We start from the raw sequence: 15,199 nt of genomic DNA, 5'->3' as shown, positions 1-15,199 counted from the left end.
CTTTCAACATTAGGAAACCATCAAACATCAAATCTTAAATTAGATATTTAATTGATGGAAAACATATGGATAAAGCTCAAAATAAACAAGAACAAAGATATATTTTACAATTTTGAAATTATGTTCTGACATTGAACTCTCATTTTATATTTACATTGTTGTTTTGGTTTTACAAAGCTTAGATTCTATTTCCCATTAACTAAGGAAGCATTCCTTTTGGTAATATGATTTTTTTTTTTGCCTAAATTATTGTCTTTGTGGTACTTTAGTAGCTTAGGAATAGATTAGGTCTTGGTTGTATGCATAATTCTTTTTATATTGATAATAATTTATAAATATTTTGTTCATATGAGCATCAACATGAAAATAATACAAGCTTTTATGATCACAAAATTGAGACTAGTATCAAATCCACTTGAACAACCACACTAGAATTTCTACCTATGGAATACCAAGAATCATAAGTTAAAAATCCTCTTATTTAGAAACCACCTCAACACTAGAAGCCAACTATGGAAGACCAGGAATTAGAACTTAGAATTATATATTACATGTCCCTTTTAGGATTTGAACTTGGGTCTCCATAGTGAGCACTCAATGCTTTAACCAATTAAGCTCAAACACTTGGACATGTAGTATGCACAATTCAATAATACAAACTATATTTTTGATTAAGGGAAAACGGGTTTTAAGGGGACCAGAAACCCCGTACACCAGGTTTTAAAGGGACCCAAAACCATCAGATTTTGCCAGGATCTGGAACCTACAAAGAAACTTCTGTTAGAAAGATAGACAAATAAAACCAGCAGATAAAATCAACAACCCTAGCTAGTACCAACCAAAAGCCAGCACAACCACAAACAAAAAAAATCCATCACCACATCTGTTGTCATCACAGCCTAGAGAAATGGATGAAGTTGATAGACTCCCACATCCAAACATCAAGGATTTTTCGGGATCCCCTACCCATATTCAGAAAAATCAGGTAGCACAAAGCTAGCCTGGCCCTTAACCAAAAACATACACAAACTAAGTTGGGCCCTTCAAAATTGTCAGCATCCAGCCAAAGATAAGAAATAGGGTTTTGAAAGGATCCCCTAACCTTTGAGTTGGGTTTTACAATGGCTCCCAAAACCACCAAAAACTGAAACATAGCATGGGGGTTTGGAAAGGCACCCCTAACCTTAGAAATGGGTTTTGAGGTGGCTCCCAAAATCACAGGTCTAACGCCAACACCCTTGAAGTATCTGATAACCGCACCACCAACAACAAAGCATCTATCCACCTCTATAGGATAGAAATACCCAGGCTGCACCACGACACCCAACTCCACCTCAATAGAAGGGGGGTTAACTCCAAAACCATCCATCTCCACCGATAGAGAAGAAGGGTCACCTCGATAAGGAAAACTGAAGAGAACCCAAGTTGCAGAGAGACGATGAACCAAGAGATATTACAAGCAAAAACACAACTGGACCTAAGAGAAAAACCCCTTATCAAATCTTCCACCAAGCTCCAAGACATAACAAAATCCAAAAGAACTAAAAGAAACCCCCAAGGGCCAACCAAATCAATCAAAAGAAAGAGGAAAAGGGCAATGGAAGCAAAGAGTGCATCCCCACCATCATGGCCTTAAACTGGGGTTCCATAAAAGACAAAGTTGCCATAAGAAGGAACAAAGCAACAACAAACAACAAATCCCATCCCAACGGAAGAAGACAACCCAAGGGGAAGGGAGAGCACACAAACCCTAGGAAAAACCCAGATACAGAAGATCCACCTGGGTCCCAAATCGAAGGGAGGGCCTTTCGAAAGATGCAACAGATCAGACCACACCAAGCCCAGAGACAACTGTAGCAACCTCTACAAAGAAGGACAACAAAACTGAGGAGAGGAGCAAGGCAACCCAGCCCACCAAGGTGCGTAGCCACACCCAAAGGGGCACACCACCAAGTGCAGGATCTAACCAAGTCGACCTCAACCAAACCCACCGACTCAACACCATGGGCCCCCAAGCCAACAGCCAGAGCGACAAAAGAATCCGACTCCTAGTCCCTTCAACATCGACGAACACACCAAGAACCCCATCATCGCAACCACCAACATGCTCTATAAGAAGGAGCAGAGACCGGTGACCCATAAAATAGGGACTAAGTGAGGCATCGATACCATCTGACACCCATGACAGACCATCATCCACCACAACCGCGTCCACCTCCTCAGTAGGTCCATCTCCATCCTCCCCATCGGCCTCCCTTGTTGCGTCTTCACTAGAGGAAACCCTAGCCCTCGTCCCACTCCCACTCGAAGACTCGCTCCCGCTCGCTATGCGTTTATTCCTTTTAATTTACCCGTAGAGATTTATATATAGATAATGCTAAATTACATATATGCTATGAGGAAATTTTTAACAAATTAATCTCAAGAAATATAATTAAATTTAATATAATTAGTTCTATTTGTAATCTATTCTTTTTTTCTACCTATGGGATCTCGTTTCAAAACAGAATCCCGTTTGCTAAATATGTTTTTAATTATTTAAAAAAACGAAATGGGATCTCGTTTCGTAAACAGGATCCCGTTTCTAAAAAAATCAAACTTTGGTTCGGTTGTACCTTTGGTTTTGTCTTGGGAAATGGTTTGGAGAGCAGACCCTTTGGCTTAGACCTGGTTTGACCTGCAACTTGAAGGCCAAATCAATCTTCATATAAAATAATGGCTTAAAAAATATCTCTGAACACCAAATTTTCAGAATTTTTTTAAACGATGAAAACCCATTATAGTAGAGACTGTCTAGATTCTAAATATGTAAATTTTTAAGAAAATGCATCAATATTTTTTATTTAAAAAATAATTACTAATGAAAGAGCTCCATAAACTTGAAATAACATGGTTTTTTAGTTTTTTAATAACTTTCTTGTCTCTAAGTTTTTTTGGAAAAAGAATTATATGGCATCAAACTAGAGACAATTCTATACAGATTAAAATAAACAAAAAAAATGGTTAATTTTAGGTCAATTTGTGCTTGTCGTACACGAGAATTTTTCAAACAATTATTATGCCCAATAAAAAATTAACAAAAAAAAATGCAGAAAAAAATTACAAAAAAACATTCTCATCAAAGGTGAGTGAGTTACAAATCTTTTCCCAAAAGGATTTATAAAAATACTTTCATTTAGGTCAAATTATGCTTGTCATACACGGGCATGGTATGGTCTTGAAAAGTGGCTACTAAACTATAAGTTTTAGTAATGCCTATTCAAACTTCATTTTTAGGATTTGGGTATTAAAATAAATTACATATTTGGAAAGTAGACTTCAAGCACTACATTTTCTATTATTGAATTGTTTCAAGATTCATTCTTTAAGTGCCTCAAATCTTTAGGCCAAACATGAAAAAAAAAAAAAAGGGAAAAAACTTCTACTTTTTGGCCAAAAAGTGGACACAACTTCTTGCAGGCACCCCTATTAAAGATATGTAGGTCTTTTTATTATTATCTAGTATTAGGTGAGCTTAGTAACAAATCTTAGGATTTTTCTTATAAAAAGGGTCTAGTTCAGTGAAGATCTATTATTTATATATCTCTATTTAATTATTATTTTAATCAACATTAAGATCACCTCATTTGTGTTATGAAGCTAAATATTTAGAGGACTAGCTTGCTCTTGTTAATTTATCTCTTAGTTACCATAATCTAAGCATAAGTCCTAGCAATTTTTCTAGGTCAGTATATATATTTAAGCCTAGATATTTATGTATTATCTATGAGAATCTATAATGTAACAATAGATCTCTATCTAAGTGTTCAAATAAGTAGAGCTCACTAGATTACATAATAGTTATTCATGCTTTTAACAAGAGTTTTAGGAATGACATAAAAAAATGTTTAACCAAGTTTATATTAGAATTTTGATTCTAAAAAAAATCTAAAATGTATACAAAACATAAAAATTTAGACTAATACAAGGGCGGGTATTAGATAAAAGATGTGAATATGCACACCAAACCCTAAGAGAAGGACAAATAGATAAATGCAAAATGATATGAAATAAAATTGTAGAACTAAGAAATAAGATGTTATCTTAGAAAAATGTAGATCTAAAATCCCAAAAGTAATGCAAAACCTTAAGAAAAAGGACTAGATATGTAAGATCAAACAAGTTCACTAAATAAAAATTAAAAAATTAAAAAAAAGGTACAATTTTTAATCCTTTTTAATTAAATTATTCATAGAAAAAGTTTCTTTATAATAAATTAAAAAAAGGTAATGCATGCAATAGTGATTATCAATTTTATATACTTAGAGATATGTGATGTAAAACACTAAGTTAGGTTGCAGAAATAAATGAAAAGCATAATCCTAAATAGGTTGTTTGTGCTAATTAAGATTACACCTAAATTAAAATGTCAGCTAGTGTATGTTTGTTGTCCATCTCCATCATTCACTCTCTTATTTTTTGAGTTTGTTACACATGCATAATTTAGTCTCCAACGCTTCTCACTTGACCAATATAATAAATTAAACTCTTATTGTTTTTATATACTTAGAGATATGTGATCTAAAACAGTAAGTTAGGTTTCAGAATAAATGAAAAGCACAATCCTAAATTGACAATAAATCATGACTCACCTTCCTTTATTATTTTTCCTTGGGGTATCCTAGAGAAATACAAGCATATAATAAAGAGGTCACTAAAATTTAGCTTAAGTTTAGGTATCAAATAAGACAAAATAGGATTTTTTTAAAAGTCTTTTTAAATAAAATCATTGTTAGGGTAAATTATATCTTATCTAGAAAGCATATTTCTTTAAAATAGCAAAAAAATTAGCTAAATTTTAATTTTAATTTTAACTTATTTGTAAAAATTGCATGATAATGATTTTCTATGGGTGAAACAAATTATTATAAGGTTTGTCAAGGAAAACTTGATATTTGTGGCTTTTTTTAGTGACTCATATCCTCTTGGATCAAGGAGATTGATTTTTATTTTTTACCATTCACATAAAATTACAAACTTCGTTTACTAGGGATCTACTTGGGGAGAACAATATCCTTGTAGCAAAACACATTGTTAGTTGTGCATGTAAATGGAAATAGTCCTTATATGAATCAAAATAATAGAGTATTATCTGAATAACTCCAAATAATCAATGATTTATGATGTTATTTCTGTGGATTACTCGCTCATGCACATACTATTCAAGGTGTTGGAGACCATCACTTGTAATTATCATGTGAAGAAAACTTTAGGATCCTAGGATGATTGATGCTTTAGGTATTGCAAAGATAAAATCCTTGAACCCGCGAAAGAAACTGGTGAATCCAAAGTAGAAATATTTGCTATTACTCAAAGGTTAAGATAAAGAGGTTCAAATACCATCCTTGACACACCAAGAAAAAAGTGAAAGGGGAAGACCTAAGCTTTCAATCTTGAAAAGGGGGAATGAAAATAAAAGATTAAAGTTCAAAAGTTGATTGTGCTATGTACCCTAATTTAAAATTAATGGGAGAAGATGAGACATAAACGACCAAATTTAGAAAGGTTAAGAAGTAAAATTTTCAAGAATAGAAGATTGAGGATACCCTTTAATATCTAGCATACAAAAAATAAACCTTATTGTTTTAGCCGTTTCAAATAAAATTACATCTTTTTTTAATGTTCTCTTAAAAAACTAACAAAATAAATAAAGCTAACCAATTAATATCTTGTGATGTTACTTGAGTGTATCTCAAATTTATATTTATTTATAACATTAAAACAATATAATCTAATTACTTAAAAAAATAATTATCAACAATCTTATTTTTTTATATTATAAATAAGAAATTCAAATAATTATAAATCTATCTCACCCATTAAGAAATAGTCCCACATCATATCAATAGCATTCTAATCATAAAGAATGAAACAATCTCTATGTGAAGAAGACGACCACCAACTGGTAATTCTTGGTGTAAGAATGGTTTTGCATACCATGTGAAATTGTCGGTTACAAATTATGGTAAACAACCTTTAGATAGATGTATCTCGTGTGTGGTCTTGACATGTATCACAAGTTTCAATGAAACCAAGGAATAGAGTGGATTTTGATCTATATTGGTTTTAGCTGAATGCTTTTACTTTGTGTGGCCTCTTGCAAAATAGATCATTTTTAGAAACTAGCATTTTTGTTATGTTTTTTAGTTTTGCTTCAGAATAGTGTGGTCACGAGAACTTCATAATAGTCATCCTTTTGTCTGAATGCTTTCTATTGATTTTTTGTCACAATTGCCCTGCATACCGTCTGGACGTTCAGCTGCATGGAAATGGTGTAATGCCCCCTTTTTGTATCATCTTGTAATCGGCCCTAATTTCACAAAATCCACATAAAGAGAGCACGATGAAGTTAGAAATATAATCCTTACCCAAAATTAGTGTTCAACTTATCTTGGAAACCCGTTGTCAGGGCCAGGACGATGTATGGTTGTTTTCTGACTAGCTTATACAATGAATGCTAGAACTACAGCTGATACTTGTCTTTTTGTTCAATTTTTAATTACATAAGATTCTAAATTATTTATATAGTTTATTCAATATAAGTAACATTAGTGTGTTATTTGTAGCTACTATTTTAGCATGCATAATGTTAAATAACTAGTGATTACGAGACTGATAATTTGAAATGAGGGCATGTTTGTTCCCAAAATTTCCTGTCAAAACTAAAGGTGATACTTGTTGCAATGGAGTCACAAGCCTAATAAAGAACAACTCAATATAGTGTATAAATGCAAAAGCATGCTTAATATCACAAGTCTTAAAGAGATTCACGCCGTCCACAAAACGGTGGTATTCGTGAACACCTAAGTGTTGCAAGATAGAAAAGTTGATCTCACTTTTTGAGAGTTTTTACAGGATTTGAGCTTTAAAGCAGCATGACCTATTTTGATATCTACTCGTATCGGGTGAAACAAATTAGCAAAGAACAATCTGCATTTCCCTCGTCCTCCATTCCAAATGGTGATCTCGGTAGTTTCAGTGGCCGCAATGATAACACTGTTTTCTCTACAAGCTACCCAAGCACATCTGTTGAAGGAGAAAATAAGCCACTTGCAATTCTATTTCCATGACAAAATTTCGAGAAAAAAATGTGATGGCCATGAAAGTGGCATCAGCTCCAACCACTGAAATGTCAGCTACTGACTTCGGACTGGTATATGTGTTGGACAATCCATTGACAGAAGGGCCCAAGCCTACCTCCAAATTGGTGGGCAAAGCTCAAGGACTGTATGCCTCCACTAGCCAAGAGGAAGTTCGGCTGCTAATGGCGGTCACTTATGTTTTTCAAGGCAGAAAGTTAGACGGCAGTACTCTCGCCGTGGTGGGAAACAACGTTGTGTTTAGGGAGGTTAGAGAGATAGCAATTGTGGGAGGAAGTGGAAAATTCAGGCTGGCTCGAGGGTATGCCATCGCTCGCACTCACTCCTTCGATGTCCAATTTGGCAATGCAATCGTTCATTACAATGTTACCGTACATCATTACTGATTATGTTGCAACATAGTTTGCCCTAATATTTATTGTTCTTGTTTAGGATTTGCATGTTTGTCAGAAGCTGAAACTCTGTATCCATTTTAATTTGGTTGAATAAAGCTACAGTTACAATATAAGATCACATTCTATCCAAAATTATCATAAATAAATGTGTATTTTTAGATTTTTAAGTGCACATTTATTTGTACTTGATTTTCCTTTCTATTGACATCTCCCATTTAAGTAAGGTGGTTGCACAAAATAGAGAAATAAACGAGGAAGACGAAGATCAGAATAGCAGTTGAACTAGTTGGTTTCTTATTTCTCAACTTTAAGCAACAATATGTAGTTGTAACTTCGAAGATACTCAATAATAGACTTCACAGACTGACAGCTAACTGGACTCTTGGTAGGAAATTGGATCTAAGGGACAGATCCACAGTTCCTCGTGTAATCCTTCAGAAATTCTTATGACACATAAGAAGCACATGGATAATTTAGCTTTAATTTATTTTAACACTCTTTATTGAGAAATTATTGAATTTTAACAGACTCTTTTAATATATGTGTACTTTGTCCAATGGTTAAGTGAATACATCGACCATGTTATCATTTGTGTTACAATATTATAGTTCTATCTTTTGAGATTGAATTTTTCCTTTGACAAAATAATGTTGTGTTTCAATATGCTTTAATCTTCTGTTATAGGTTATATTGTTTGCTAGCTTGATGTCACACTTGATTGGAGTTGGTCCTTCATCCCTTTGTATCATATCTCAAAATATTTGTCTTAGCCAAACAACTACACAATGATTTGTACTCAAATTTTGTAGATGACAAGGAAATAGTTGATTGCTTCTTACTACTACTATGTTGAATGCCAATTGTTGATTTATGATCATCTGGATTAACGATCATCTAGATTACTTATTCAATCAAGATTTGAATAACCTTTAAACTCAACATTCAATTGGTTAGTATATTCAATACCAAAATTTATGGTACCCTATAGGTATCAAATGACTCTTTTTGCCACTTTTTAATGATGATTAGAGTGTTGGTCATGAATTCACTAATTATGTTGATTCAATATGCAATATTAGGCCTTTTAGTGGTCAATTAGCTCAAGTAATGCCATTATCATATGAAAATTTGACATTTTTTTTTCTAGTGGAGTACATACAACTTTGCAGTCTTTCATATTAAACCTTAAGATCAATTTCTTTGCATGTTTACTTTGAATAATTAAAGTCTTACCAACTTGTCTCCATACTTGGATACCAAAATAAAAATGTATTTTGCGAGCATCCTTCATTTCAAATGTTTGTGATTTCATCAATCATCTATATAGAACTTCCTATTATGATTAATTCATCCACATACAATGAAATCAAAACAACATTCATATATTCATCATTCTTTATGTACACATTTAGATCTTTTTTACTCTTGATATATACTTGTTGAAACAAGAATTTATCACTTTTATCATACCATGAACTTGGTGCTTCCTTGAGACTATATAATGGTTTATTTAGCTTACATACCAAATGTTCCTTTCCCTTCTTTGCAAAGCCTTTAGGTTGAACAAGATATATTTCTTCTTTTAAATAACCATTCAGAAATGCTAACTGAACATCTTTTTGATCAAGATCCCAATTAAACTTAGAAGCAATTGGAATACAATAAGTCTAATAGTATTCATTTTAGTAATAGGTACAAATGTATCTTCATAATATATTCCTTTATTTTTTTATTGTCCTTTTGCAACCAAGCTACTTTAGATTTTATTAATAATATCAACAACTTTAAACTTAATTGTGAATGACTATTTAGAGCCTACAAATTTATTGTCCTTGTTTAGGATTTGCATGTCTGTTAGAAGCTGAAACTCTGTATCCATTTTATTGTCCTTTTTTAAAACTCTTCCTTGAAAAATTATTGAATGTTAATGGACTCTTTTAATATATGTGTGTTTTGTCCAATGGTTAAGTGAATACATGAACCATGTTATCATTTGTGTTACAATATTATAGTTCTATCTTTTGAGATTGAATTTTTCCTTTGACAAAATAATGTTGTGTTTCAGTGTGCTTTAATCTTCTGTTATAGGTTATATTGATTTCTAGCTTGATGTCACACTTGATTGGAGTTGGTCCTTGTTCCCTTTGTATCATATCTCAAAAAAAATTGTCTTAGCCAAACAACTACACAATGCTTTGTACTCAACTTTTGTAGACAACAAGGAAATAGTTGATTACTTCTTACTACTACTATATTGAATGCCAATTGTTGATTTATGATCATCTGGATTAACGATCATCTAGATTACTTATTCAATCAAGATTTGAATAACCTTTAAACTCAATATTCAAATGGGTAGTATAATCAATACCAAAATTTATGGTACCCTATAGGTATCGAATGACTCTTTTTGCCACTTTTTAATGATGATTAGAGTGTTGGTCATGAATTCACTAATTATGTTGATTCAATATGAAATATTAGGCCTTTTAGTGTTCAATTAGCTCAAGTAATACCTTTTTCATACGAAAAATTGACCTTTTTTTTTCTAGTGGAGTACATACAACTTTGCAGTCTTTCATATTAAACCTTAAGATCAATTTATTTGCATGTTTACTTTGAATAATTAAAGTCTTACCAACTTGTCTCCATACTTGGATACCAAAATAAAAATTTGATTTTGAATGACTATTTAGAGCCTACAAAAATTTGATTTTGCAAGTAATTCAGTCAGTTCCCAAGTTCCATTATCCATAATTGAATCATATTCTTCTTGCATTGTATACAACAAAGATGAAGAAAAATGAAATAGTTCATAGATCTAGACAAAACAACAAAATAGACATTCATTAAAAATCATAGTTAGGGCCCATTAGTGGTCCTAATGAGATAATATGCATATTTGAAATAATAAGAGATTGGATCATTTTCTTGTTGTGAGTATTAATTGAAGAAGAAACATCTTTGCAAGGAGAATAGAATAGAGTAGGGGTGGAAAAACCATTGGAGTTAGTAGATGAATTGCCCAGATAGACCACCAAATTTTGAGAGGGAACCATATAGTATTAAGATAGAGAGTTAGGAACCATAGAGGGGATAAGGCCAAAAAATTGAGAGAGCCATAAATGGAGTTGTAGGAGGAGCCACATGAGTAGACATATGGGTCCAAGACACAAAACTAGAAAAGCTAGCAGAAGAAGGAGATGCCAAATCAACATACAACTTCAACTCACATCCAAAGTAGCAGGAAATATAGTGATATGATAGTGATTATCATCCTTTACAAATGAGAGCTATGAAGACAAGAATAAGTGAAATGACCCATAGAAAAAGAGCATCTACACCGAAAAGTGATCCATTCATAGTCTAGAATCTAATTGCATAGCTACCCTCACACCATTAAGGAGATCTCAACAAGTAGAAAATTTGAAAGGTCCAAATCTAGAAAATGTTGAGCATAGTAAGTGTTAGAGAAATATCTTGTATTAGGGTCCAACTTGAGGAAATAACCCAATGAATTACCAATATCTTCATAAGTAGAGTTGCACCAAAAATGGAGAGAGAGAAGGGCAACCAAGGCTGAAGAGACAAAGAATGAGACCCTCATTTTCCATCAACCATGATAAAAATAACAACACAATCCTTTGTAACTCATGAAAATAGATAATTAAAAAACTGCAATAATATTGGTAGATCTCAACCTTATTTTTGACCAATAGGTTGTAGTGCACCAAAATCCAAAAATACAACTCAGGAAATGAGGGCCACAAATGATTAAGCCTACAAATTAAACTCGTCTTTTAAAGTTGGAGATGTGGCCTAGCATCTCCTCACTAAGCACCACCTCCAGAATAGACTTGAAGCATAGATAAGAAAATTCTTAGTTGTATATTAAGAACTCTTAAAGGGTTTACATAGTAAATTTATAAATGAATTATTTAGTAGAGAGTTCACCAAAGCCTCAGGGACAACAAACCACCAGACACAACAATTAGAGTTTTAGCAAGGGGAAAGAGTGATTGTATTGGAGATGTTGACCACTAGGTTGCAGGCTATGGAGCTATACCATGATGTTGTCGAGGATAAGAGTAGTGAAATGTATTATTGTATGTCTCATTATGAGAATTAATATTATACTTACCCTCTTCATAGTGAATTTTTTTCCTGAAAGGGTTTCTCCATGTAAATTGAACGTCTCTATGGTTTGCTAATATTTATATTTGATTTGAATGTGAAATCACATACATATTTGATATTCCATAATCTTATATTCATATTTTCTATCACATGCATAAGTTAACGTTGCAATATTTCTTTACCTTATTTTCAACATTTGGTATAAGAGATAATGGTTCTATTCAGAAGGGGATGAATTTTTGTTTTGTGATATTTTATATATTTTTTAAGAGAACAATAAACTATGCTTTATACATATTGATAAGATAATAAAAAAATTTAATGGCATTGGTGATGAGATATGGAAATTAAAATTAGAGGGTCTCTTAGAAGGGAGTGATTAGTGGTTGCCATTTTGAGAAGAAACAAAGCTAGCTACAATGATAAATGATATTGATGGATTTTTAACAAGAAGGCATGAGGAACTATTTGGTTGTGTCTTACAAATTTCATCCTCTTAAATGTATCTACTTAAGACTACATATAATTTGTGTAAGAGGATAGATGACATCTCTCGAACTGTAAAAATTCTGATATGTTATATCTTAAAAGAATAATATATATTCCTCAAAGATGAAAGGTAGTGATTCAATTATAAATAATTTAAATGTATTAAATATGATAATAAGTCATTTTGCATCAATAGATGTTAAACTAGAAGACGAAGATAAGTTTATCTCATTTTTTTGTTCTTTCCCAATAATATTAATTATTTCAATTAGTAGTGGTATTGTAGACTAAAAGATGGAACACATGATTTTCATACTTCTTTTAGAAGATACAATGTGAAAGTCTATTAGTGTTGGCTCCTAAGATGTGTTGCATGTGTAGGATAGGTCCAAATAGAATGCACCTAAAGGGGATAAAAAGAGGGATAAGTAAAAAGAACATTCCAAAACCCATTGCAATTGTGGTGAATGAGGGCATGTAAAGGAGTGGTAAATAAATAAGAAAAATAATTTTGATGCAACCATGGAAAAGTCCTCCATGGTGATTTTTTATTATTTTCTTATTTTACCTGACACTATTAATAATGGTGCTTGTCTTATTGACTTAGGTTTATCCTGCCACTTGACTCATCAAAATGAGAAGTTTTCTACATATAAAAAATATGATGGGGGAGAATTTTTCCTTGGTGATAATAGCATGAAGAAGTTTGTTGGGGAGGGAAAGATAAAGTTGTGTTCTAGTGATCGAAGGATTAATATTATTGATAATGTATCACATATTTTAGGACTTGTGGAAAAATTATTTTTAAGATCCAACTTTAATGATTGTGGAATGCATGTGACATTTCATAAGTTTTGAAAACCTCTAACTCATAAAATGATCTTTTCTTGAGATTTGTTTTTCGGGGAGTTTAGAGCTTTCTCAGGTGAAGAATATCTAAAGGAGAAGGATAATTCAAAAATAGTGACATGGTTCTCATTTTAGATTTATATTAAAAAAAATTTCTTAAGCTTGCACTAGATATTGCTCATGAGTTAAGGTGCCATCCCTTCTTATACTATGATCAAAACAATTTTATATAAACAATATTCTTTGTGATCTCCTAGGAGTTTAGAGAATAGATTAGGTCCACTTATTATACAAATGATGTTAAATATTTTTTGAGCTCTTTTTTATATTCATTTAGACATTTACATATAATAGATTCCAAATTACATGTACCATGAGGAAGTATTTAGAAAATTGTTCTCAAGGAAAGTAAATCAATTTTATATAATTGGTTTCATTTATAGTCTAGTTTTTTAATCTACCTATTAGTGGTATGTAGGTCTTATTATTAGTAGCTAGTATCAATTGATCTTAGTAACAAACGTTAGGGATTTAATTATAAAAAGGGTTTGGATTGGTGAATATCTATTGTTTATATCTCTCTTTAATTGTCATATAAATCAACTTTAAGATGCCCTGTTTTGTTTTGTGATGCCAAATGTATAGATGACTAACCCACTCTTTGCATTATCTCTTGTTTACCATAATATAAGCATAAGTACTACCTCTTTGTTTAGGTCAACCTACATATTTGAGTGTATATATTGTCTTATCTAGCAAGGTGGGATGTCTAGTTTTGAGGGTGAACATGAAGCATGGATTGACTAAAGGCATAAAGATCCACGAGAATTAATAATGTCACAATAGAGCTCTATCAAAGTGTACAAAAAAATATGGTTCCCAAAATTATGTAATAAGAGTGTTGGGAACTATATAAAAACTATGTATAATCAAATTGATATTAGAATTTCAATTCTAAATAAAATCTAAAATGGATATAAAACACAAACATTAAGACTAATCTAAAGGTGGGTAAGATAAATGATATGAATATGCACTCCAGTAAGGAAGACAAATGGATAACACATAATATTGTGAAATAAAATAATAGATCTAAAAAATAAGATGTTATCTTAAAAAAATATAAATCTAAACATCCAAAAATAATGCAAATCCTATAAGAAGGATTGAATGTGTAGAATCAAACAGGTTCACTAAATATAAACAAAAATAAATATATAATTTTTAATCATTTTTAATTATTAAGATAGACAAATATAAAATACTAAAAATGAAAAACTCATAAGAAACATCTCTCAATAATAAATTTATTAGGCACTCTTGACCATACCATTCTCAATCAAAACTTAAAAACATAACACAAATGCTAGTTTCCAAAAAGGATTTCAGCTCACATAAATGTATTGAGCTTTTAAATCTGTTTAATACTAAAGTATTGAGATTTTAAATATTTATTCACTTAGAGATCCTACAATCGGCATTAAAACCTCCTATGCATTTAAACTGTATGTGAGTAAGGAGATCAGTAAAGTACTAAATCCTACAATCGGCATTAAAACCCTGAGTATTTCTGACGTCCAGATATCATAAGATTTCAAATGGAGTACTCCAAGGTTGGTATACGTCTCTCTCCCTTCATTTCTATTGGTAGTTTTGTGCTCTGTTTTCTGCTTTCTGATATGTCAGTGATTCTATGCTTATTCTTCATGGAAGCGTCTATTTTAGTTTCAAAACGGCAGTATGGATTGACTAACACACATGTTAGTCGCGCGTTTTACATTGTCGATTTTGCAATAAACGGTTGCGATTTACTAACACGTTGCCATCATGTTGTACGAAAGGTCTGTTTTGGAGCCAGAATAGCTTCGGCCCTATATATAAGAGGGTAATATTCAGTATACTAATACTAATGAAGTTGGTTTGGGTGTTAAGCTAGCAAACAAACTATTAAGGTAGGAAAATAAAAATTAAGCTAGAGATCCACAAACATTTGTTAGGAAGGATTAAATATGGAAGTATACAAAATATATAGTCATGAAGCATTGTGGCACAAAGAATAAGAAATTCTAAGTAAATAAATTAATTTACTGCATTCAGAATAGAATAAAATAACGTATAAAACATGGATGGAAGGGATTGTCTTAATTTTAAATAAATGAAAAAATGGGATAATAAAGAGTATTAGATTGC

At 32.0% G+C, this 15,199-nt stretch overlaps 1 pseudogene; it reads left to right on the top strand.

Annotated features, from left to right (window-relative positions):
- The first annotated feature begins 7,026 nt into the window (after positions 1-7,026).
- Positions 7,027-7,525, top strand: LOC131860091 (dirigent protein 23-like; annotated as a pseudogene).
- Positions 7,526-15,199: the final 7,674 nt, after the last annotated feature.

The sequence above is a fragment of the Cryptomeria japonica genome, chromosome 11 (genome assembly GCF_030272615.1).
Source record: "Cryptomeria japonica chromosome 11, Sugi_1.0, whole genome shotgun sequence".
NCBI lineage: Eukaryota > Viridiplantae > Streptophyta > Pinopsida > Cupressales > Cupressaceae > Cryptomeria > Cryptomeria japonica.
The sequence above is the reverse complement of the archived record's forward strand: the minus strand, read 5'-3'. Positions and strand labels throughout refer to the sequence as shown.